Source organism: Artemia franciscana, chromosome 8 (assembly GCF_032884065.1).
Source record: "Artemia franciscana chromosome 8, ASM3288406v1, whole genome shotgun sequence".
NCBI lineage: Eukaryota > Metazoa > Arthropoda > Branchiopoda > Anostraca > Artemiidae > Artemia > Artemia franciscana.
The window spans coordinates 44,664,874-44,691,711 of NC_088870.1; the positions used below are offsets into that span (position 1 = coordinate 44,664,874).

Consider the following 26,838-nt stretch of genomic DNA (forward strand, 5'->3'; position numbering starts at 1 on the left):
ATGAAACCCAAAACGAACAGAAATTACAATAAATAACCTAGTCCAACTCAAAAGGAACAAAAATTATCATGAGTAGGGCTGACAACCCCCAATGCCTTCTCAAGACCAGAACATATTTTGTACTTTACTGAAAACAAAATATAAATGTTTTCTTTTTTTGACTTTAATAATTTAAAAAGTACTAAGAGTTAAAAAAAAATATCAGAATATATTAAAACTGACGATCCAAGCTCATTTGTTTTTTGTTTTTTTTTCATTAGTAAAGTGCAATTTATACTCTGATCTTGAGAAAGCATGGGGGTTGTCAGCCCATGTTAATTTTCCGCTCGTTTTAAGTTTGACTCGGTTACTTTTTTTTAAGTTCTGTTCATTTTGTGTTTTGTTTATTTATTGATAGTGATTTGTATTGTTTTTACGCTTGGAAGATTGTTTGACTTTAGTTCTGCTCATTTTTGATTTATTGTAGCTCTTTACTTTTCTTTGTAAAATTTTTTTTTTAAAGATTTTTTTTTCTTTTTCTGTTCGTTTTTTATTGAAATAGTCATAGTCCTTTTCATGGAAAAAGAAAATAATATTTTATATGTTTTTAGTTTTTTCTATAAGAATCCTTATTTTGGCTTGTTATGTGTATGCTGGAGAAACTGTTTCAACAATTTTTAATTCCGACAAAAGTAGTATTATTTAATTTAGTTTTTAACCTTCTAGAGCTGACCTAAAAAATACCCTCCTATCACTTTTTAATCTTAAAAAGGCACTAGAACCTCTGAATTACACTTGAATGACCCCTTTTTAAAGTCTATACGACCACCCCTTCTATAACAACCTTTTATGTTAATAATGGGCAACTAGTGTAACTTAAAGCCCTAGCCCTGAGCGCTTTGTGGAGGTATTTGAATAGTAGTAGTAGTAGCAACAGTAATAGTAGCAGTATTAATAGCCGCATTGGCAGATACATGTTGTCTTTTGGTAAGTGGAACATTCCACTCATGATGTCCCAGAAGTTTCATCCCGATATAGTAAGACGTTCTATAAATATTGTTGAAGCGCCTGTAACAGCAATCTGTAAGCACAGGGTATATTCTTATTTATTTTTTTACTCTATATTTGTATTTTTATATATTTTATTTTTTAGTAATTCACAGAGCCAGCTTTTACGTTTAGCTATTTATCTTTGTTTACATCGTTGTCAAATATTTTTTGTTTTTGCCACTTGGGAAAAAAAGAAAGAAAAACAAGTCCACAAAGCCACTTTTTCTTCTCCACAACTCAATGCTCGAACACCTCTTTTTTGACAAAACAATTTTTTTCAACAATTAATAGAGCAATCTTTTACTTTTACCTATTTATCTTTGTTTACATCGTTGTAAAATATTTTTTCCCTTTTGCTACTTAGTTTTAGCTACTTATCTTATACATCATTCTAAAATATTCTGCTTTTTGCCACTTGGCAAAAAAGAGTCCACAAAGCCACCTTTTAGTATCGATAGTTTCACCTAGAAGCAGTAAGACGTTCCGGAAATATTGTTGAAGCACCTGAAACAGCAATCTGTATACAAATAGTATAATTTTATTTAGTCAGACTTTACCCTCAACGTTTCCTCAGATCGTCTTTTCAATATCCTCAGCCGTGACAGTATTAGCTACAGAAGCAGTGGTTTAAGTGGTAGTAGTGGTAGTGGTAACAGTAGTAGTAAGAGCAGTAGTAGTGGTGGTAGTTGTAGTAGTAGTAGTACCGTGCAAATATTGTCTTTCTGGTGAATCGATTATCTCCCTTATCATTCCCCGAAAGTTCCAAATTAAAATAATCAGTCATTACTGAGTTACACCTCTCTGACGACCCGTATACACATATCGTGCTTTGATTTAGCCCAACATTCCCTTCAACATCCTCTGAAAGGCTGGCCTGAATGTCCTTCTTCTTTGTGGAGAATTAAATAATATTTTTTCAACTGGAAGTAAGGAGCAGTGTTAAAACTTCAAACGAACAGAAATTATTACGTATATGAGGGGGTTCACCCCCTTGTCAATACTTGACTCTTTATGCTAAATTTCAAATTTTGTTATGATTTCTTAAGAATGACCCCCGAATCGTAAAGGCCGTTTAATTAGAACAAATAGCTCTTTTGAAAGTACCAAAAATATTTTAGCGTAAATAGCGAGGTAGTCATGAGGGAGCGAGCCCCCTAATATATGCAATAATTTCTCTTCGTTTTAATTTTTAATGTTGCTCCTAACTTTCAGTTGAAATTTTTTTATAATTTAACTTCTGACCGTTTTTTAAATAATGCTGGGGAATCCAGGACCCGTTTCAGGAAAAATTCCCTTCCCTCGTGAAAAATCAAAGATGGAAAGATCCTCCCACGTAATTTCTTCCCCCTGACCCCCCCCCCTCCCCCCTCACCAGAAAAATTCCCTGAAAATGTCTGTATACTTCCCAATAACCAATACTATATGTAAAAAATGGGCAAAGTTCATAACTTGCAGCCCCTCTCCCAGAAACAGTGGGGGATTAAGTCGTCCTCAAAGGCATTTCGACTATGCTGAATAAAATGGCTATCTCAAAATTTTGATCCGGTGACTTTGGGGGAAAATGAGCGTGATTGGGGACCTAGTGCCCTCTAATTTTCTTGGTCTAGGGCACTAGAACTTCTAATATCCGTTCAAATGAGCAATCTTGCAGCATTTTATAACCATTGGGTCGATACGATCGTCCCTGGAAAAAAAACAAAAAAAAACAAATAAACACGCATTCGTGATCTTTATTCCTTGATTCTTTCTCACAACTCTACTTTTTAAAACAACAAAAAACTTTAGCGTAAAGAGCGGGGTGTTGCGGAGGGGAGAGGCTCCTTTCGTATACAGAGTACTTTCCGTTCGTAAGTTTTGATGTCGCTCCATGTATTAGTTATAAAACTGTCTTTTTATTTAATTTCTAAACAATTTTGAATTAAAGCATGTTTTGAATCTGGCTCACCATACATGAATAACTAATGAAATTTGCATATTAACTTTACTTTTTTTAACTATTAATAACCTTATAATAACTTAAGTTTGATTGTTCTTCCAGTTGTTTATAAATGACTCCTGAATCACAAAGGCTGTTTAATCTGAATAATAATGTCTTTTAAAAGTTCGAAATGAAACTTTAGCGTAAGAGCGAGCTACTAAGGAGAGGCAAACCCCTCATATACGTAATATTTTCTGTTCGTTTTAAGTTTTAATGTGGCTTCTTAATTTCAGCTGAAAAATCTTGTTTTTTATTTAAATGCTTATCGATTTTTCAATAATGTCGGGAAATCCAGCTCCCCCTCCATGGAAAATTCCCTTTCCCCATGAGAAATTTCTCCATGGAACGATTATCCCACGTAACTTAAATATAGCGATATTTCGGAACTAATCCTGTAGGGCATAGTTACAGAACGGCCAAAGAGGTCGAAATTATTTTGATGAAAATGAAAGAAACAAGTTGGGCAATTCTCAGATGACTGAAGTGAATGAAAAAAAAAAATCTTTAAAATATATAAGCAATAATTATGTTCGTTTTAAGCTTTGATGTTATTCCTTACTCTCAGTTGGAAAAAATCTGTTTTTTATTATTTAATAGCAACCACAAGCAGAAGACATACAATATCTGTGGTTTAATCACATAAAAATCATACTTATAAAGCTGCTTAACATATAATTAAATGCTAAGATTGACCTGAAAATAACACAAACAAATTATTGCTTATAACGGCCATTATTTAACGAAATTCAAACTTTAGCGTAAAGAACAAGGTATTAACGAGGGTGCGAACTTCCTCAAATATAAGTGGATTCACTCCCTCGTCAATACCTTGCTCTTTACGCTAAAGTTTGAATTTTGATCCAATTCCTTAAGAGTGATCCCTGAATCACAAAGGCCGTTTAATTAGAATATATAGCTCTTTTGGAATTACTAAAAATTCTTTGGCGTAAAGAGGAAGGTATTGACGAGGGAACGAATCCCTTCATATACGTAATGATTTCTGCTCGTTTTAAGATTTATTGTTACTTTCTACTTTCAGTTGAAAAAACTTTTTTTTACTTAATTTCTGATTATTTTTAAATAATGTTGGGATATTCAGCGCCCCCTTCATGGAAATTCTCTTCCCCATGAAAAATTCCTCCAGGGGAAGATCCTCCCATGTAACCCAATCCTCGGCCCCCCCCCCCACACACACTAAAGAAAATATCCCCCTGAAAACGTCTGTATACTCACCAATAACCAATACTATATGTAAACAATGGGCTAAGTTCATAACTTGCAGCCGTTCTCCTGGGGACTCTGGGGGATTAAGTCGTCCTCAAAGACATAGCTATTAGATATTTCGACTATTGTAGAACAAAATGTATGTCTGAAAGTTTTGATCTGGCGACTTTGGGAAAAAATTAGCGTAGGAGGGGGCCTAGTTGCCCTTCAATTTTTTTGGTCTCTCAAAGAGGGCACTAGAACCTTAATTTATATTCGAATAAACCCTCTACCAATAATCTAGCACCACTGGGTCGATAAAATCACCCCTGGAATAAACAAACAAAAAAAACAAATAAACACGCATCCGTGATCTTTTTTCTGGCAAAAAATACAAAATTTCTAAGTTTTTGCAAATATGAGCTTGAAACCTCTACAGTAGAGATCTCTGATACACTGAATCTGATGGTGTAATTTTGTTAAGATTTTATGACTTTTAGAGGGTGTTTCCCCTCTTTTCAAAAATAAGGTAAATTTTCTCGGGCTCGTAACTTTTGATGGGTAGGACTAAACTTGATAAGACTTATAGATTTAAAATCAACATAAAAATTCGATTCTTTTGATGTATCTATTGGTATCAAAATTCCATTTTTTAGAGTTTCGGTTACTATTGAGACGGGTTGCTCCTTACTTATAGGTCGTTACCACGAACTGTATTATGTAATGCTACTAAAATTTATCATTTTGAGCTTGGTTTACTGAATGGCCAGTTGCCCTTTACTTATAGTTCGTCACCATGTACCATTTGGCGCATCGTAATCAAAATCTTGTTTTGAAGAGCTTCGGTTAGTATTGGCAACACTCTAATTTTAGGTGTTTGCACAAAATAAAAGAGAATTTTCTGTAAAATAAGCTAACAAATTGAAACTTCACTAAATTTTTTTTTTTTTTTTTGCCTTATAGGAAAATTTTAAATGGAAAGGATAGGGTAAATGGGTAGAGCAAGAAAAAAAATAGTAAATTATGGTGGCTATGGAACGCAGAGATAATGTATTTTGATTTTATATGAGCAGTATAATGTTAGAAAAAATAGAGTAGTGAAAGGAAATATGCGAAAATTATGGGAGAAATATATGAAGGCAACAAATTCGTTTTCTAGAAAAGGAAAAGATAACGAGGAAATATTTCAAAGTCTGTTTTTGAGAAAAAAAAATTTCGTTTCCGCGAGCTGTTCGGGACGTCAATTCAAATTGTCAAACACGTTATCTTAAACATGGTTTTATTAAAAACGAGAAACAATTGCTCTATAGATTATTTTGATTTAGTGAAAGCTGTGATTTAATGCTTGAGCTATACCATAGTCATATTCGTTGATACAGAAGTTAAGAATAATGACCAACATTGATCAATACTTGACTTAACATTTTTGACTTAACTTGGTATTCCTGGACTTACACGTCTTACTTACACGTACTACACAAAAGTAAAGTTGAAATGGCAAGAATTAGCATGAAATCTTGTACTAACACTAATTTGTTTCTAAATATCTTTTCTAATTTCAAAAAATTATGCTTTAGATATTTCTTCTGGTCGGTCGATCAGAGGCTTCAAGCTTGAAAATTCAACAATTTCAAATTGATTTGCTACGAACAGAAGCCTTACTTGTCTGAAAAGCATGATTATAGTTTAGCCTTGGCAAAACCAATTAGGCATAATCTGGTCAATCATGTCAATCCCATTGCTAGATTTTCTCACTGACATTACAAGAGTCAGAAGATGACAACCTTATAACAAATTAGTCCACGCTTCAAACGTCATTAGGCATCTGAATGACAATCAAAACCGTGTATAAGAGCCCTATGGTTTCAATGGTTGACTTATCTCTTCGGTTTTGAAAAGACGGCTTCCGTTCAGTGGAAACTAAACCTCTGAATGGATTATGGAAAGCATTTACGCGACTGATAACTTGATTGACAACTCGGAGAAAGAGAGTGAGATAGATCTAGTTATTTTTACTGCAGGTTTTTAATAGGTTGTTTTTCAGAAGTATTCAGATCTTGATTTTTCAACGTAAGACTAGAATTTTATTATAATTTGAAAACTGAAATTCACAGTTTTGAAGTTTTCTTTGCAATTTTTATAGTGTAAATGTACGCAATACTTTTACGTAAATGCTCGTAATGTTTTTAATACGTTATTTTTCTGCAGTATTCTGCAGTATTTTTTTTTCAACGTAAGATTAGAATTTTATTATAATTTGAAAGCTCAGATTCACAGTTTTAAAGTTTCTTTGCAATTTTTCTAGTGCAAATGAACATTGTTTTTACGTAAATGTTCGTCATGTTTTTAGTATGTTATTTTTCTGCAGTATTTAGATTCTGTTTTGTTTTTTTGTTTTTTCAATTTAAGACTAGAATTCCATTATAATCTGGGATCTCAGATTCACAGTTTTGAAGTTTTCCTTGCACTTTTTCTAGTGCAAATGTACGTAATGTATGTTGAAAATTATTTGTAATACGTGGAAAAACAGAAAATTTTCCTTTTTTAAGCAACTTTAAATTATTCTCTAATAGAACTATATAATCTTAATTCTGGCTTGGCGAAAGGATCAATTTTAAACTATCAAATACAATGATATAAACACTATGTTCTTTGGGGGTGAATTATAGCAGTGACTTGTTATCAAATCGTATTTTTCTAAGATGACATAAAGCTTGAAGGCTGGGCAGGATAACCGTTTTCAGGTCTTTACTAGGTAGGGGTTGTAACAATAGATGGCAACACTTTTACGCACCTGGGACATGGTACCATTTTCGGAGCGTAAAATTTTTATTCAAGCTTCTGACAAATATTTGACGATGATGCCAAGAATATTTGCATATCTTAAGTACTTTTATATTCTAAGCTACCTTTAATTTGAGGCTACAGCCTTCAAGCAAAACTGCCTAAAACCAAGAGATTTTCATTTAAAAGTAGAAATGTGACTCAAAGGATCGGATGTTTGTGGGAACAAGCTCAGATAGTCATTCCTGACTTAGATCATAGAACTTCTCTTCAGCGCTTGTACTGTAGGCTCTGGCTTAAGGACAACCGATAATTGTCCTTTTTGGCGACAGGTATGAACTATGTACGGCATTTCAGAGCATAATATCAATCAGGCCAGAGATGCATACTTTCAATTAAAATTGCGGAGGTTAGATTGCCGTTTTTTCATAACAAGTTGCCGCTTTTTCTCAACAAACTGAGATTAGTGACATAAGAAACAAGATATACTTGGTATTTCCAGCAATAATTTTAAACGCGAAAAACTTTTCATAGAATTCTTATATTTTATTAGAAGCAGTTGCCGCTGGTTCAACTTTGGTAACCAGAATTGGGTTATTTAGGCCAATATTCAATATCTGCGAAAGTTTTGATAGGTTAGAATTTGAACCCTATACGAGTGTTTTAGAATTTACATTCTTTTCGCAGTTCTGTGGTAAACTAGTGGCACCAATTTACGAAGATATAGGGTATGGGCAAGGTTTATTTCAATTTCATTTAATGGAAGTAAAAAAAAACTTTCCGAAGTCTAGGGGTGTGTGGTATTTCGCTTTTTTTCAACTTTCTAAAAAATAACAAAAAGGGCATTTTGAAAATATAGGGGGATAGCCCCCACTCTGCCCTTTTCTTCTAATTTCACTCTTGTTGTAAACTCCAGGCCATCCAAAAATAAAACCGTTCAACTACTATCAACCAAAACAACTTTTGGTGAATAATATGTTCTTGATAATATCAAGAACAAATTTTTCTTGATTTCCATACTATCTTAAGCTTACTTCTTTTTATCTTTAAATGAGCTTCCAGAGATTTTCCCCTTAGCTTAATTTGTAAACCATATACTAAGGTACAATTCTACCGGGGAGTGTTGTACCTGACATATTCCTTAAGAGAGCAATAGCATTTATTTTCATATAGAGGTGTCTCCTTAGCCTCTCCAGGGATTGTTTAACCAGTCCCATATCTTCAGTAAGCACCACAAATTCACGATATGTTACCAATTTTTGTGCCGTATAGTGCTTTATTCTGTCACTATAATGGCTTTATAGAAAGCACATAGACAAAATATTGTTCGCTAATGAGCCTCTAAGCCCCCCGGCCACTATCTAACAGGCTGGCAGCTATAGTTAAAATAAGAAAAAGACAAAAAATGTGAAGATTCATAATTAAAATGTTAACACAAGATTTTCCTTTGATGTTTGTGATAGAAGACTGCAAATTTCCAATCAACAGTTTCCGGATATAATAATTCCTACTGAATTTTTTTTATCCTTTAAAGTAGTTTTCTAATCATAAAATATTAAGAAATTAAATCCAGGTATAGCCACTATTTGTTAATCAATATTAATTGAAAGCGTTTTCTCACAAGTTAGTTTCTTCAAGAATGCATATTTAGATTTTTTGTGCTTTGAACTTTGGTTCGCTCTTTACTAAGTCGAAGCTGCCACATTGGCCATGTTTTGCGTCCTTATATTATTCTTTTCTCTATTAAAAATTCTCCTTTTGTACCTATTTTCTTTTTAAGTTTGCCAATGTTCAAGCATGACTATTTATAAACCCTTGAAAGTGAAGCGTGTTTTGAATATTTTAAGAAAGCTGGTGTCTTTCTTTTAGTCTTCGAATTGGGGAACGAATTTTGTTTTTGCTACGCAGATAAAATGAAATTCACATTTTTGTTTGCCGTAATCCTTTCTTAAATAAATAAAAAAAAGAAGTTTTTAAAAGGAAAACAAAAAGTGACGTTTGATCTTAAAACAAAAGGCTGTCATTTCCAAAATTACCATTGTTGATCCTATAATATCATTTTCTAAATTATGCCATCCTTGAAAAAAGTATAATTTTTACTTCGGCTAGGATATTAATAGAAGAGTAGGAAAGATGGGGGGGGGGGGTGAATGACAGCTATCCTTTAGTTTAGATTGTGTATTTATTTATTCTTTTAAATAGCTGTCTATTTGTGAATAACTGAATGATCACTGAATAATGGTGACCATTGAATAATCGTAGTAAAGAATGTTTAAATAAAAAGAGAAAGCACAATCCTGGTTTCCCACTGATGGATTTCAAAAAAAAACTTTTCTATTGCGTCACCAAATTTCCTTCGTTTATTTCTTTTCCATCAAATTTTCATCAAAAAATTTCAAGCAAAAATCCATCAAATTTCCTTCATTTTTTGCAGCATGTTTATGCGTCACAACGGTTCAACAGCTGTGTTGAAATATTTTTATTGAGTCGTTTAAAATCGAATCCCTAGTTCTGTATTGACAGCTTTGAAGAAACATAAATCGCAAGTAACTGAGAAACTAACCATGTTCATTAGAAATTTTCCATTAATACTTGACAAAAAACATGAGTACTGTGACCTCTTAATAAAAGATTTTAATTCTTGAGACCCGAGGTGGACTTCCAAGGAAAAATGTACATAGAAGATAATAATTATATTTTTCACTAGGCATAGCTAGCCTCGGCTGTTACAGGTTAGCCCTTTGAGTATTTTTTTTGGGGGGATGGGTAGAACTTAATTTCGCCTATTCCTATGCATATGCTTTTTAAATATCTCTTATACTGTCTTTTTGCTTTTCAACGGGTGAAGTGGTTTTCTAACAACCGCTATTCGTGGGCCGTTTTGCGGTAAAAAAAAAAAAAAAAAGTATAAACGGGAACCAAAGGTAAAAGCACTGAAGCGTCAATATGCAGTTTTCACAAATTGCGCTTTCTGAGTTACGTTCTCTGTCCTGAATTTGTACTTTAAATACTTATTTTTTCTTCTGCATAGTTTTCTGTTTACCTTGTTTATTGCCTACTTCCAGTTTCCATCTGTTTATTGATCTCATCGATTCTTCTACGCAATTTTTTTCTCACAATTCATTCATGGAAATACACCTTGTTTGGTTTCAGTATAAGATAGTACATGCTAAACAAGTTTCTTTGAAACTTTTAATGCGTACAAGATTTAGAACAGAGGAAATAAATTCTCTTAAAGTCTGAACCCCCTCAAGCTAATTAGCAAAAGGGATCGCTCCGACTTTATAAAAGAAAAATTTGAATGAATGATAGAAAATTTAGAAAATTTCAGATGAATTATCTTAAAATTAAATTCTACTAAATATAGGTCCAGACCAAGAAGAACGAGACGATGAAATTTATGAAGCTACTGGAGGAGCTTTTTCTTTCTACATTCATTTCTAAGAAAGAACAATTAAGTAATGGTATCTGGACAGATGCACATACTACCGTATCTGGATAGATGGTTTAGTTTAAATTGTAGGGGTGAGATGAGAGGACTTTTCTGACGTAATCATTTTTCTAAGAAAAGAGATTCAGGTTAGAAAAGCGGTTTAAGGAATTACATGCAAATCAGAATACGAAGAACATTGGGACATTTATCTAAATTCGTGCTTGTTTCAAATATGTTGTTGGTCTAATTAACGTGTATGCAGAAAAAATATGAAATTGTTAAGAGGTCATTTCTAAGAGGTTTAAATTGTAGGAGTGAGACGAAAGGACTTTTCTCACGTAATCATTTTTGTAAGAAGGTTCAAATTAGAAAAAGGTTTAAGGAGTTATATGGATATCAGAATACGTAGAACATTGGGACATTTATCCAAATTCGTGTTTGTTTCAAAGTATATAGTTGATCTAATTAAGGTTTATACAGATAATATATGAAACTGATAAGAGGGGTGACTTCAGCGTTTTAAAAAGGGTTTAACTTCAGCTAGAAATTAACGGCACCACTCATTAATTTTGAAATGAGTTGAAAACCGGAAGTAATGCAAAGGAAAAAGTGAAAAAAAGGAGAGTTAAAGTAAACTGTAAGATAAAGTAAAAGTAAAATAGAGGAAACTAACATTACCACTGATAGTGAAGTTCTACACTAATAAGAAAAATATTACTATAATAATAATAGTAATAACAATATTAACAAAATAAAAGTAAAATAGAGAAAACTAATAGCACCACTTACAGTGAATTTCTACTCAAATAAGTAAAAGTAGAATTATTAAAAAAAAGAAATCAAAAGTCAAATAGAGGAAACTAATAGCTCTAATGACAGTGAAATTTGGCTCTTATAAGTGGAAAAAGAAACAATAAAAAGAAATAAAAAGTTATACAATGGAAATCAATGGTACTATTACAGTAAATTTCTACTCTAATGAGTAAAAACAAATAAAATAAAGTAAAAAGTAAAACAGGGGAAACGGACAGAACTACTGACAGTGAAGTTTTATTTTAATAAGTAAAGGTAAAATAAATAAAATACAATAAAAAATAAAAAAGAGGAAAACAAAACCACCACTGACAGTGAAATTTTAATTTAATAAGTAAATATAAAATAAATAAAATATAGTAAAAAAGCAAAACAGAGGAAACTATCAGTACCACTGACAGTGAGACTGTGACTCTAAACAGTTGGAAAAATTTTAAACAGCCTTAATTTTGACTTAATAAAATTTGAATTTTAATTAAAGCTTAAGGTTTGTCTGGATCCAAATTGAAACTTTGTAGAAGCTAGCAGATTATTTCGTTTTTAAACTATTGCTGATTATAGAATATTTAAGGCTATATTAATCAGTAGAATAAAAACTACAAAAAAATTGAAGTGAACAAATGAAGGCCTGCAAGATTTGCCCATCTCCCAAAAAGTGCTGCCTTTATCTTCAACCGTACTTAAGGTGAACATAAAAAGATAAATACCAGATTAATGCAGCAGAGATTTTATTTAGGGATATACTCTATTATTTTGCTTAATGATTCTAGATGGCGTGGGTTAATGACCAAAATTCTCTTCTCTCTCATACTCGTTTGACTCTAAACGTGCGGCCTTTAATATATACTTCAACGATTAAACTAAGAATTCCGTAAAGAAAACAAAGCAGCGGAATATATGAAAGCGGAAGATGGGTGAAATTGAAAATTCTTATTACTGTTCCCTTACTGAATCGAGTAACGTAAAAAAAAACACATCAATAAAAGTTCAGGAAGAAGATGTTGTGCTCGTTGGGATTTCATAGTACATATTATCCTTTGAGGGGGGAGGGGGGAGTGAACGTTATTTTTTTGCTTGTGCTTTTTAGTAGATGTATTCTTAGGAACAAAATTCAATAAAGCGTAGTCTAAACTTTTTTAAATGATTTCATTAATGTTTTTTTTTTTTCGTCTTGGGATATTAATCCTTATTTTAGGTTTACTTTTACAAAAGTCCAAAGTCATACTCCACATTCGTGCTTTGTCTCAATCAATGTCAAATAAGCTAAGAAGCAGGGGTGATCCTGCAACCTTATATCAAGAGCTCCCATTGCTCTTAAATTAAAAAAAAACAAAATCAGCATTATACCTTTTTAAATTTCAAGACAAACTGAACGAACATAAGTATACGACTGGGTTTCCACTTCTTTAAATTTGGTTGTCTCTAAATTATGAAGTTTTCAGGGCAGAACTTTATTTTTGTCAGTGCTGCCACGTTGGACCGTGGATATTAGTAGTTGAAACTAATAACAGTTGTATTTTACATTTTTGCGCCATCACGGAAGGGATGCCTGACGGATATATACACAACAAAAAGGGCTGGGCAGATGTTGCGAACGGATCATTTGTTGTTGAAACATCAACAACTATATCGATTTAGTTGTAACGGCTCAAATTGAACGGATAAGTGGTACGGCAAGTCTAGAAATATTTTTTTTTTTGGGGGGGGGAAGAACAATTCATGGAAGAGCTGAAAATAGTGCTAAACGCAATTGTAAAGTATAAAATAAATCAAGGGCATAAAATAGGACCTTTGAGAGTCAGTTTCCAAAATGTATGATTTTTTAATTTCACCATTTATTTACGGTCCTAACTTTGCTGGGGCTACTGACGATTACAGGAGCAATAAGCAATAAGGCTAGCTCCCCTTCCAGATCCAAATTTCGGGATTTTTATAATTATCCAACAATTATACAGACCCTTTACAATTTGTATCAGATTAACAACCGTTCCTGACTACTAAGCTACCCATGCTCTCTTAATACAGAGAGTTGAGAAGAAATAACTGAAATAACCGGTGTTCTGTTTCAGTGTTGCTTTGGAGAGATATTGTTTTGATAGTAATACAACATCTAATGCAATGCTTTGATTGAAGCATGAATTAGAACCAACACGTTAATTCAAGGAAATGCTATTTTCTTTTGATGTATGTTTATATGTATGTATGAACAAACGTATGTTTTCATGTATGCTATTTTATTTCACGTAGTCTTAAAGAAGGACTGTTGCTGTTTAGAGTTTTTACCAATATCTTATCCTCGGTTTACGTTATTGGAGAAATGATGTACATGTACATTAACAATTACGCTAAAAAAAAATATAAAGTTTATGCGTGTTATTCTTATAATTTAATGATCATTGTGTTTGTTTTCCAAGCGCAGGGTTTTTCTAATCTCAGGATATTGTTGAATTCTCGTTGGCAACCCTGTCTTAAAGGCTGCATTTGAATACTCGAGAATTTCCTGATGAGTGTGTCAAAGAGCTTTCGATGGTCACGTTAAGCAGAAACGACTACAGGAACTCCTTTTTTAGGGTAGAGCGAATCTAATGGGAAACTTCAAAATTGTGCGAAAGACTCAAAAACTATGATGAATGATAAAGTGTTAGGATTACGACGTGATTTCGGTGCAAACCACCACTCCCCTGTTCCGCCTCATGTAGTATGTCTAAAAGGCTGCTATGTATAAAGTAACAAGAGTGAAAAGCCATTCATTTGTTACCTAACAACCCCTTAGTATGTTTGTGACACTTGTTTTCAATTAGTACGGAGGAAAATCTGAAAAAAAAGACAAGACAACACACTATTGACAGAATGACATAAGTCCACACTGGGAATGTCATGACCCCCTTTCACTCCCCATCAATGACACAAAGAAGACCCAAGGAAAAACTAACGAGGCAATAAATACGCTTTTTCTCGTTCTCCTGTGACAAATTCTCTAATCCAACCCTTAACTCTTGGGCAGCAAACTAATGCACAGAGGTATAATAATCACAGTCCATACAAAAAGAACATCAGTATTGATCCTTGAAAATTTAGGAGGGGGGAATGAATATATTTTCAGTATAAGAGGGGGCAACTTTGTTGTCTTTTTTCTACCAAAATACAAAAGATGTTATTTTCCAATTAAGATACCCTAAATAGGGTATTTTTCAAAATCTAAGATTGATTTAAAGATTAGGGGCACAGCCCTCCTCCTCCCTCGCATCCCAATTGTACGCTATTGAAGGAATTTCTTAAGTAAAACGAATGCTGCTAAACGGCACTAAAAAAAACACACATGATGCAAAGTTGTATGGAAAATCGTATTATTCTGCATATCAAGTTTATAATAATCAAGAAAAACTCAACGAATTCCTTTCATCTACATTTTCATTCTTGTTTTATCAATACAGAAGTGTTCAAGACCATACAATTTCTCAAGTTCAACCCAAAAGAAATGTAGCCCACATATCCTTTCCTTTTATTTTAACGGGTCTTTTATTATGCCTCTCTTACAGTTCATTAAATGCCACAGTCGTTAAAATGACCCATTATTCATTAAAATGCCACGACAAAGAAAAAGACAAAAAAAACTTCATCTTTTTTTTAATTTTTCTACAATTAATTTACCTTTATATAAACCAGAATATATGCTACGGTTCATTATCCCATAGAAAACAATCCGAACACCCGTCTTAGAGTATTATTCAACTTCTCAAAGAAAGGTTAGGGACTAACTCAAGGACTAGCATGACATATCAACTAAGGGACGAAAAGTATATCTCCTGTTGTATCCCAGTTCATACATGCGCGGGATAGTAAGATAAATAAAGGGGGGTAGTCACGAAATTGCCGCTGTAGAAGTGGTGCAATGTATAATTGCTGTATGGGAAATGGATCCTCAATCAAGATCCCAGGTGTGAATCGATGGAAGGATTGAGTGTTCAAGAAATAAGGTGTCTCTAATTTCTAGAAATTAGTTTATTTATTTTAATGATTCTCCGAATATGCTGGGAGAGTGGATTAATTTTTGTTTTTATTGCAGAGGGTCGTTAGCTAAGGATATTCGCTTCGGAAGAAAATAATACCCAATGACACCGAAGGGTTGCACACTTTCAAAATAGTGCACATCAGGTGGGGCCAGCGATGTCTTCTAGAAGTGTACCTTGTGTTGAGCAAAGTGTACCATGTGTGCTGTAGAGAGGTATGTGGGTGCGAAAATCTGTCAAGCGTGGTGGAAAAGTTGCACTCGTAGATATACCTCAGGAAGTGGAGAATGAGAGACCCCTTGGATGATAGCCTATCAGTAAATAGTATCTGAAATTGCGATACAATTTATTTTTCATTGTATAATATTCGTTGTGCAAAATACTTTGTGAAATATACTTTGTTTTCACCAATTTTAAATGGTAATTTTCCTCTTTTCCTATATAAATGTTTAAATGTATTTAAACATGTATATACAATGTACTTCAACATCAGAGAACACTATTGCGGAACTCGTGATGGCTGCAGCCACTTAGATGACCAAGTCATGCAGAACTTTCATCCATATGAACAATAGCATCCATGTCCATCCATCCAAATTTCTTTACTAAAACTATTATTAAGAACTTTTTCAACAAAACTACTGTTAATCGAAAATTTTGACTAAATAATCGAATCTTGTCCAAAATTTTAGTTACAATCCAATATTTGAATTATCAAGCAGAAAACTGAAAAAGCGCAAAGCTACCAACCAAATAACAATTGTTAGTGCATACACTTTAGAAGCAATAAATTGTTTATTTATTGGCCTGGTAGCCTACATCATATCATGGTTAAACATGGGCAAGATTTGAAAAAAATTAGGCATTAAATTAAAAAAACATTTTTTTTAACTGAAAGTAAGAAGTAAAATTAAAACTCAAGCAAACAGAAATTATTCCGTATATGAGGGGGGCTACCATCTCCTCAAACCTCACTCTATATGCCAAAATTGGACTTTTTGTCACAATTTTTTAAAACGGCTGGTGAAACACAAGGGCCGTTGAACTGGAATAAATAACTATTTTAAAATACAATAGTCGGTAATAAATCATTTGACAGAAACTGGTTGAAAAGCAAGCTAAAACTTCGAAAGGGTATTCGAACTTTCAATTTCCAATTGAATGAGCCCCCTCCAAATTTTGTTCAACCACTCTTCCCATAAAAACCTTATATCTTAACAATGGGCAACTTGCATATCTAAGAGCAATTGACACAGGGGCTGGACGGGGGATGTCAAGCCTGGAGGCATGGTATGCGACCTTTGGACTATTTTAAACAAAGTAGGCATCCTAAAATTCTGATTGGAAACGTTTGGGAAAAAACGGTGGGTACGGCTTGTTGCCCTTCAATCACTTTTTACTATTAAAAAGAGCACTAAAACTCTTAATTTTCAATCGAATGAGCAAATTTTCAATTGAATGATCCATATGAAGTCCCTCTGGGGAAAAAATATAATGAACCCTTGTGGCTCTTTTATAGCAACGCTATAATAACATTGCCTCCAACTTAAACAGGTGAGTAGAATATTCAATTTACCTTCTAATGGACATCCGGAATTATCCAGGGCGAATATGTAGAGAATTTTCCGGGGAGAAGGGGTATCGCAGGGGTGATTCTCCGGAAGGATTTAATGGGGGAAATTTTCCAAGTGGGTGAATTTTTGGTGGAAAATATAATTTCTTTTAATCCAAAGAGTAATTTGAACGGTTCGTGGTACCGATTCGTAGGTAAGGATTAACTCGGCTCAATAGTAGCCGAAACTCTAAAAAACAGATTTTGATATCAATATCCACATCAAAAACAACTTATTATCCTGATTCCAAATATATAAAATTCATAAAGTTTAGTGTTACCGGGAAAATACCCTCTAAAATCCAAGGAATCTACTGAAAATTACACCATCAAATTCACAGTTTCAGACAACCCTACTATAGAAGTTTCAAGCTCCTATATGCAAAAATGTGGAAATTTGCTTTTTTGCCAGAATAAAGATCACGGATGCGTGTTCATTTTATTTATTTATTTTTTCCCAGGGCTGATCCTATCAAAATAACGGTCTTAGAAGATCAGGAGAAAATTTCAAGCGAAAGTTAAAAGTTCTATTACCCTTTTTAAGAGACCTAATAGATTGGAGAGTAACTGGTTTCCCTCCCAAGTCCCATTTTCCCCGAAGTTATCTGATAAAAAATTTTGAGATAGCCATTTCGTTCAAAATAGTTAAAAGACCAAATAATTATGTCTTTAGCGGTAAAATGACCCCCAGAGTCCGTGGGAAAAGGCCTGTAAGTTATGAAATTTGCCCGTTGTTTACGTATAGAATTTGCTACTGGGTATAAAGTATACATATATATATATATATATATATATATATATATATATATATATATATATATATATATATATATATATATATATATATATATACATATTTTTCGGGTGGGATATTTTGCTTGGGGTGGATTTCCATAAGGATAATCTTCTTTGGAAATGGAAATTTCCGGGGGGGGGGGGTGAATGTTTCAGGGGAAATTTTAGACTGGAGTGTTTGACAGAATTACTATACGAAATTCTTTTCAATTATCTTATATTTTCTTTGCCATTCAACTTTGAATTTGGAAACGCTGTGGTGGAATTTCCGGGGCACATTTTTCACGTGTTTTTGTTTCTGGGATAACAATTCCACGGAGAAGGGTATTTCCAGAGTGACTGAGAAACCGATTAGAAATTAAAGTATGTTTTATACTTTTTCAAATAAAAGTATAAGGAGAATTTTTAGGCCGAATTTTTCGCAAGAAATTTTATGGGGTTGAGGGGATTTTCAATGAGGATGGATCTGTCTGAAGGGAATTTGACCAAAGGGGGTACACTTTATGTCGGACAAAATTTCCACGGAGAATTTAATCGTGAGGGGGGTATATTTCTTGAAGGATGAGCCAGCTTTACTGGCATTATTTTCAAAAGGATCAGAAACTAAATTAAGAAAACAAGTTTTTTTTTTAAACTGAAAGTCAGGTGCCACCATAAAACTCAAAACGAACAGAAATTATTCTGCATATGAAGGGTTGCCCCTTCTCAATTCCTGGCTCTTTACACTACAGTTTGACTGTTTTTGTCATTTCTTGAGAAACGACTACTGAAATACAGGGGCCGTTTAATTAGAATAGCAAGCTTTTTTAATAGTGCTAACTGCTTTAACGTAAAGAGCAAGGTATTGAGGAGGGGGCAACCCTTCGTATACAGAATAATTTTTGTACGTTTTGAGTTTTAATGTTGCTGCTTACTTTCAGTTACTTAGTACAATACAAGGACATGGCTCTCATTGATAATATTTAACTATGGGATACTCTATAGCCGTTAATTTTCAGGATAAACGATTTTTAATGACGGTTCATTTTAAGGATTGTGTTTACGCTAGAAACCAATTATATACTCCATGTCAGTACAGCTTCTGAGACTGAGGAGGTTATGTTAATATCCTTTCAGTAGTACCCAAAATTTCGGCCAGAAACATTTTGGCGAAAAACATTTAAGCCAGAATTCGGCAATCTCCTGTTTTATTATCACCTTTGTTACTTTTCATGTTTGCAGCGACAGCTGCAAACTTCAGTTCAGTAAAATTACAAAAAAGGGCCAAACCTTGGCATCTGACCAACAGAAATGTTTTCGGCATTAAAATGTTCGGAAAAATTTGCTTAATAACATATCCAAAATCAGCCATGCAGAAATACCCCTTTTTTAGAAAAAAGAGGGTGAAACGGGGAAATCTTCAATTTAAGTTTCTGCAATATTTTCTAGATAGAAAGGTCATTTCGATTTAAAGTCCGGGGAGACCGAATGTTACCAGAATTGAAAGATTCCATTACAAGATACTCCATTTCCCCATTTTTTCAATTATGTTTTATATTGTTATAATACTATAAATTGTTTTTTTGCCACTTCTGATCTCGCCTAGCATAGAAATAGCCCTTGAAGATCAGCCGAAAAGGACACTTTTTGTCAATCTGTTATCCTTCATCCGCAGATTCTGCCCTATCCATCTCAACCTTTATCTCATTATAGCCCTAGAAGGCGGGATTGAATCATACTTTTGTACAGCATACTGTTTAAAACACGGTCAGTCAGTCGGCCAAAAAATCCAAAGGCTTTTTCTCTGGAAAACATCTAGCAAATCTTCCACCGTTTTCGAGGTGCCCATGCTTCAGAACCATATTTGACCATTGTCATCACCTTCTAGGTCCGCAGGCGTATCTTCCTATTCTTCTAAACTGTTTTCAACCGTGAATAAATCCAGATTTGGCCTTGGCTATTCTACTTTTAAATCTTCTATGCACTCACCGACTTTACTAATAATACTACCAAGGTAAGTAAAACTGTCCGCTGGATCGATCTTTTCTTTACCCAACGTCACTTTTCCATCTTAACTTATTCCTAGCCTTAACAACTTAGTTCTTCTCAACATTAATTTTTAAACCTATTCTAGCACCCTGAATTCACAAAAGCTCTAAAAGTTCATCCATTTTTCTCAATCTTTCATCTAGAATGCTTAAATCATCAGCATAGTTCGCATGGTCGTCAAGTCCAGGACAGTTTTCTTTCTGATTCAATTCCATGTTCTCCCATTACCTTCCCTTTGCTCCTTAAGACAAAGCCCATCAAAATGATCTATATACATGGGGTTAGAACACAACCCTTCTCAACTCCTGATTTAATACGATACCAGCTACTAACCTCATTTCCAACCTCAACTGCAGCAGAGACATTTTCGTACATAGCAATCACTTTAATGTACATAATTAACTTATGTACATAACTAATCACTACTTAGTACATAACTAATCACTTTAATGTGTTTGTCTGGTATACCACACAAGAATAAAGACCTTCACTAAAGCTCTTTTATCAGCTGAAATAAACGCTTGCTCATGATCTATAGAACTGAAAAACTGACAGTTAAAAACTGCTTTTTAACTGTTAATCTAAAAGTGAAAATTTGGTCGATGTATCCTCTACCCTTTCTAAAACTGCACCATGATTCTCTTAATACTTTTTCTACAGCATGTCTAAGTCTAAAAAGTATCATCATACTGAGTAATTTGCCACCTACAGATACCAGGCTAATACCTCTATAATAATCACACTCACTCTTATCACCCTTTTTTATACAGGGGTTTATTTAGGGTTTTCCTAAAATCACTGGGTACTTCCCTCAGTACCTTTTTTCTAACCTGATAGCCACCTTACTTAAGAAATGCATTTACCACACTTTCAGCCCCTGGGGCTTTATTTTCATTCAATCCCTTTAGTACATTCATTAATTCTTCCTCACAAAATACATCGTGCTTCACATACATGGTGTCACAAACCTTTTCATTTTCTTCTATATATTTTCCTGTACCTCTATCCCAGTTTAGCAAGTTCTTAAAACATTCTTCCCATATCTTTATCTTTATCCCCTATCCTTATCACTAACTGTGGTCCCTTTCAACCCTTTAAGTGGAAAAAAAAATCCAGATTGAATATTCCCTTTTAATTCGCTAACATACCAGGAAATTATTTTACTATTACGCCATCTAGCTGCATCTTTTGAATCTCCAGCAATTTTATCCATGGCCTCCACTTCATACCTCCTTAGTTCATATTTTAATGCTGTCTCCACTTTTTTTTACATTCCTCTCATTTTCACATGATCTGTCACACATATAATTCTTGTACAAGCCCCTTCTCGTCTCTATTAAAAATAAAGCATTTTCACTAATATTCCTAGCTGTGTCCCTAGCTTTCTTCCCTAGGACACCACCAGCAACTTCACAAATTATTTTCCTAAGCATTCTAAAAATCTTCTACATTGTCAAGTTTTAAGCTCTCCAGTTTACTATTCAGCTGTTCCTGGGATATTTCTCCCAACAATGTATTTATTATTGATTTCAGACATTGTGCCAATTGTGTTTATTCTAAAAAACATTTCGTTCTAGTTTTGTATTATTTATTTGTGAATATATTATTTTGTATTATCAATTTATTTTATTCTTATTTCATTTCAGCTTATGGCAATGCATACAATTAGTGCGAACTCGGTTATAGAATGCAAAACATGCCAATTATTTATTTTGATCGTATACTCGGTAAGTGCTGCCATACGGATATATTCTTTGAAGATCCTCTGTTTTTACAAGTTACCAGTTTATAGCAAAAAAACTTTGAAAATTCCTATTTTATACCCTAATCTAGGGTATACCCTTTATACCCTATGCATTAGAAGAAGTAATAGTAGGAGTAATAGGAGTAGTATCGGTGATAATAGTAGTAGTTTTAGGTGTAAGCAGTAATGATATTCATTTGTGCCTTTTTGATCTAATTCAATATTCCTTCCTCGTTCCCGGATAGTTTCAACCTAGTACTTTAAGCTGTTTCTGAGATATTTCTGATTGGTCCTGTTGATAACCTGCATGCACATAATGTGTTTTATTGAGCCCAACATACCCTCAACAGTCCCTGAAAGCTCCACATAGATACCATTAGCCTGAGTAATATAACTACTAACAGCAGTAGTAGAACTAGTGCTGCTAGTAGCAGTAGTAGTATGTATATTATGTATTTTTATTAGCTCAACATACTCCTGAGCAGGCTCTGAAAGTTCCTACCTAATGCTCTACGCCATTGTTGATATACTGCTGATACGGCCATTTGACAGCCTGCATACATGCAGCGTGTTTCGATTGAATTTAACATACACCCGAATATTTTCTGGAAATGTCTCCTTAATACACTTAGCCTTAAGTAGTATGCATGTTTGGTTGGCTCAATATTCCCCTCACATGCACGTAAAGTTTCAACTTAATACTCTAAGCAGTAAGTAGATATAGCTGTCACGGTCTTCTAATAAACTGCATCAGCGGCGCAATTTCATCAAAATACTGAGGGGGGGGGCAAAGTTGGATCCAATTTTCCAAAATTACGTGAAAATGACGCTGAAAAGGAAAGGTGAGGCATATAGCACCATAAGGGCAAAAATATACTAAAGGAAACGGACCAGTTTCTCTGAATGCTTATATTATGCAAGCTTATCTTAGTTTTGACAAGTTGTTTATCAGAAAATATATTTCAGCTGGGGAGCAAACTGATTTCTGGGGGGATGACAAAATGAGGTCTGGAGGGGGAAGTTGCCCCCTGTCCAAAGCAAATTACGTCCCTGACCTGTATCCACATAACTTGTTTCAAAATTAGTTCAATATCCTTTTCAACATTGCCTAAAAGTTTCATCGTAATACCCTTAGCTTCAGTAGTGCTAGTAGTAGTAGTTTTAGCAGTAGCTGTCGTAGTAGTTGCAGTAGCAGTATTACTGTTAGCTGTTGTAGTATATACATTTTTCATTTTGCTTAGTTCAACATCCCCCTTAACATGCCCTGAAAGTTTCAATTTAATACCTCTGACCATCCCTAGGGTACTGGTGATATGCCCTTCATACTCTTGGGCAATTGATCACCCCCCTTATAATTACCTTAAAGTTCCAACTTAATATCCTTAATCATTCCTGAGTTCCCCTTTTGACAACCAGTATGCATATAACCAGTTTGGATTTATTTCAGTACTCCCCTTAACATTCTCTGAAACCTTTACTTGAATGTACATTGTCTTTTTTAACACCGAAGCTCAAACATCCCCTTTTTCCCAAAAAACAAACAGTGTATATAAACAAAGGACAAATTGCATTACTGTGGGGTTTTGAAATACCCAACATTCTCAGAGACATAATTACTGGACGTTTCAACTATGCTGACTAAAATGGCTAGCTCAAAATTTTAGTTGGACTTGTTTTGAGAATGAATGGGGATGGGAAGAGGGCTGTTCGACCACCAATCACTTTTGGCTCTTTAAAAAGGTATTAGAGCCTTTAAATTTTGAATGATCGAGCTCCTTTAAACGTGTCTATGATATTGCTATCTATGATAGCGTTGCACTCCCAATGATATTGCTTAAATACCCTTCTGAAAACTTCAAAATATATAGTTTTTTGTTCAATTGAAACTCCTTTAGTACCATAGTACCATAGAAACTTCTCCATAGTACCATTAGGTTAATTCAAAATCCGTCAAGATAACCCCTGAAAGTTCAAGCTTGATAATGTAAGCTGTCCCTGCGATATTATTGTTACACCCTTTTGACAATCTACATGCTCTTAGTTCGTTTTGGTTTAGTTTTAGCAAAAGCCTTAGCAAAAAGCCTTAGCTTTACTAGCAGTATTAGTAGTACCAGTATTAAAAGTTGTAGCAAAAGAACTAGTAGTAGTAACCTTAGCTTTTGTAGAAGTAGTAGCAGTAGTAGTATTAATATTAGTATTAGGATACAAATATAATCTTCTGGTTAGTCCAACATCACCCACTACGAGCCCCGTAAATTTCAATTTCACACACGAGGCAGTTCCTATAATATTGCTGATACGCCTTTTTGACAACCTGCTTACAAACGGTATGTCGTGATTCAGTTCAGTTTCCCCCCGAAAATTCCCTGAAAATTTCCCTTTCACACCCTTAGACATAGTTGTCATAATAGTCACAGTAGTAGCAGCAGGAGTACTAGTAGTAACAGTTATAGGACTAAAAGTAGTTGTATTAAAATCAAGTAGTTGTGGGCATCAAGCCATGGCTAATTTTAGAAAAAGCTTGGATAAACGGTGGGAGCAAGTATGACTCTCTTGTTGGACCAATACTTGTTTGTTAGCTTTTAGAAAGGCACGTCCGCCTACAGGTTGACCAAAAATTTAAAATTGACATAGGACCGTTAGATTGCCTGGAATGAAAGGTAAACAAAGCATGCCCACCTTATGGTCTTAGGCAGGTTGAACCGAGAACTTTTAATTAACACAGGTCAATTCTAACACAAGTCAAAACAATAATAGCACTAGTATTAGCAGCAGCAGTATTATTAACATATTGCCTTTTGAACAGTTTAACATCCTTCTCATCAAGCCCTGGAAGATTCAACTTAATACAGTTAATCGTTGCTATGACATCACCGATATGCCCTTTTGATAAACAGTAAATTCATAGTTGTAATTTAGTTAAACTTATCCCTCAACATTTCCTAAAATTTTTATCTCAATACTTTCAGCCTTAGTAGTAGTTGCATTACGATTAGTAGTAGAAGAATTGCCTTTGGATCAACTGGATCTCCTTTAAGCGTTCCCTGAAAGTACCAACTTAATGCCCCTAATTCATTCTTGAGATACATCCATTTGAAAATCTGCATGCACAGAGGGCATTTTTTTGGTAGTGGTGGTAGTAGAAGCGGTACTGTTGCATTAGTAGTAGTAGTAACAGTAGTAGTAGCAGTAGTAGTATCCACATGTTTCCTTTTGGTGCCCTGGAAGTTTCAGCCTGATACGGTAAGCTGTTCCAAAAATGTTCCTGATTCGCCCTTTGACAATCTGTGAGCACAAACTCTATTTTGATTTAACCTCTTCCGTCAACATTTTCTCAGATTTTCACTTCAATATTCCTAGCCTTGATAGTATTCGCTACAGAAACAGTAGTTGTAGGGGTAGCAGGGGTATTACTAGTGGCAATAGAAGCGTGCAAATATTGCCTTTTTGGTCAATAGAACATACCCCTCATCATTTCCTGAAAGTTCAAAATTAATACACTCAGTCATTCCTGGAGTATGCTCTTTTGAAGACCCATATGCACACAAAGTGTTTTGATTCAGATAAATAGTCCCTTCAACATTCTCTGAAAGGTGTGCCTGAATGCCCTTCGTCTTTAAATGTCAAACATAGCCAGATTTCTCAATAACAAAAACTATATGTAAACAATGGGCGATTTGCATAGCTTACAGCCCTTACCCCTAGGGCTGTGTAAAAAACACTGTTAATGGGCTTTTCAGCTATTCTGAACAAAAGTTTATTTCAAAATTTCAATGGAATGTATTTGGGGGATTGATGGGCATGGAAGGGGGGCTGGTTGCCTTCCGATCACCTTTGACTCTTAAAAAGGGCACTAGAACTTTCAATTTCCAATCGAATCATCTCCTTCCGAAGTTTCTACGGCAGCTCCTTCGCTAAGAAGTACCCTGATGAAAAAATAATAATAATAAAGTAAATAATACATTGTGCGCACATTTCTCTTTACTTAGGCAGTGCTATTGCGCTGCCTATAATAAATAAACAAGTTTTGCATCTGCTTTTGGTAATAGCAAGTACAAAGTTAAAAAAAACAAACGCCGATAAAAAATCGGTCAAAAAAGCCAAATACTTACGGCAACTAAAAGGTTAAGAAGGTGCACCTTTCTTTTGAAGATGCAGTTGACTTTGGGAATAGACAGACTGTCGATATTTGAAGTTTTAAGGACGAAAAGCTTTATCAAATGTTATGAATCAGTTTTACTTATGTATTTTTACTGGTTCAGAGAGGTAAAACTGGTAAAAACCTGATACTACGCTAGAACTTGACACAGTAATAATGATTCACTTATCGGCACCCCCTACAAACCCAAAAAAACTACCCAAAATTTATCGATAACTGATGATGAGAAAAAACACCCAAAAGATAATAACAGGGAAATAGTTGCCCGATAACGGTTATATTACTTTATGTAGAATTTATTAACAATGGAAGCTTTGTTAATGCCCGCCTTTTATTCTCAATTAATTAAACAAAGCATTTCAAGAAAGAAGTTTTTTAAAGAAAAGCAAAGAGCCATTCTAAACTTAGGACCAACAGAAATAAATTCCTACAATAACTCAAACTCAAAACGGCCGGAAATTAATCTTAAAGAATAAACGAAACCCAGACCGAACAGAAATTAAAATAAACGGTCACAGCGGACGAGATAACTTGTACTAATATAGATTAAATAAAAAACAAGTTTTTTCAAGTGAATGAAAGGAGCAACATTAAAACTTGAAACGAACAGAAATTATTACATATATGAGGGGGTTCGCCCCCTTATCAATACCTGGCCCTTTTCGCTAAAGTTCGAATTTTGTTCCCATCCTTTAAGAATGACCCCTAAATCACAAAGGCCGTTTAAGTAAAAAATAAATAGCTCTTTTGAAGATACTAAAAAACTTTAGCGCAAAGAGCAAGGTATTGACGAGGGGGCGAACCCCCATATACGGAATAATTTCTGTTCTTTTTAAGTTTTAATGTTGTTCCTTACTTTCAGTTGAAAAAAATTGTTTTTTATTTAATTTCCGATCGTTTTTAAAATAATGCTGGGAAATCTGGCACCCCCTTCATAGAACATTCTCTTCCCCCGTGAAAAATTCCTCCATGGAAAAGTCCTCCCACGTTACCCTCTCCCCCGCCCCCCAACAACCAGGAAAAATTCCCCCTGAAAATGTCGGTATACTGCCCAATAGCTAACACTATATGTAAACAATGGGCAAAGTCCAAAACTTGCAGCCCTTCCTCCAGAGACTGTGGGAGATTATGTCGTCCTCAACGACATAGTTATTAGATTTTTTCGACTATGCTGAGCAAAACAGCTATCTCAAAATTTTGATCCAGTGACTTTTGGTAAAAACGAGCATTGGAGGGGGCCCGTTTGCCCT

General features: G+C 34.4%; 1 protein-coding gene across 4 annotated transcripts in view; it reads right to left on the reverse strand.

Annotated features, from left to right (window-relative positions):
• Nucleotides 1–26,838, reverse strand: part of LOC136030473 (dopamine D2-like receptor) — a 310,646-nt gene that overhangs the window by 278,881 nt on the left and 4,927 nt on the right. Inside the window, exon 1 of one of the 4 annotated variants that reach the window (XM_065709481.1) lies at nucleotides 14,892–15,031. The exons of 2 other annotated variants lie outside the window; for them this stretch is intronic. The gene's annotated coding sequence lies outside the window, so the exon portion shown is untranslated. Of the gene's footprint in view, nucleotides 1–14,891; nucleotides 15,032–26,838 lie in introns of those variants that run through there. One more of the 4 variants, XM_065709484.1, reaches the window with a different exon arrangement.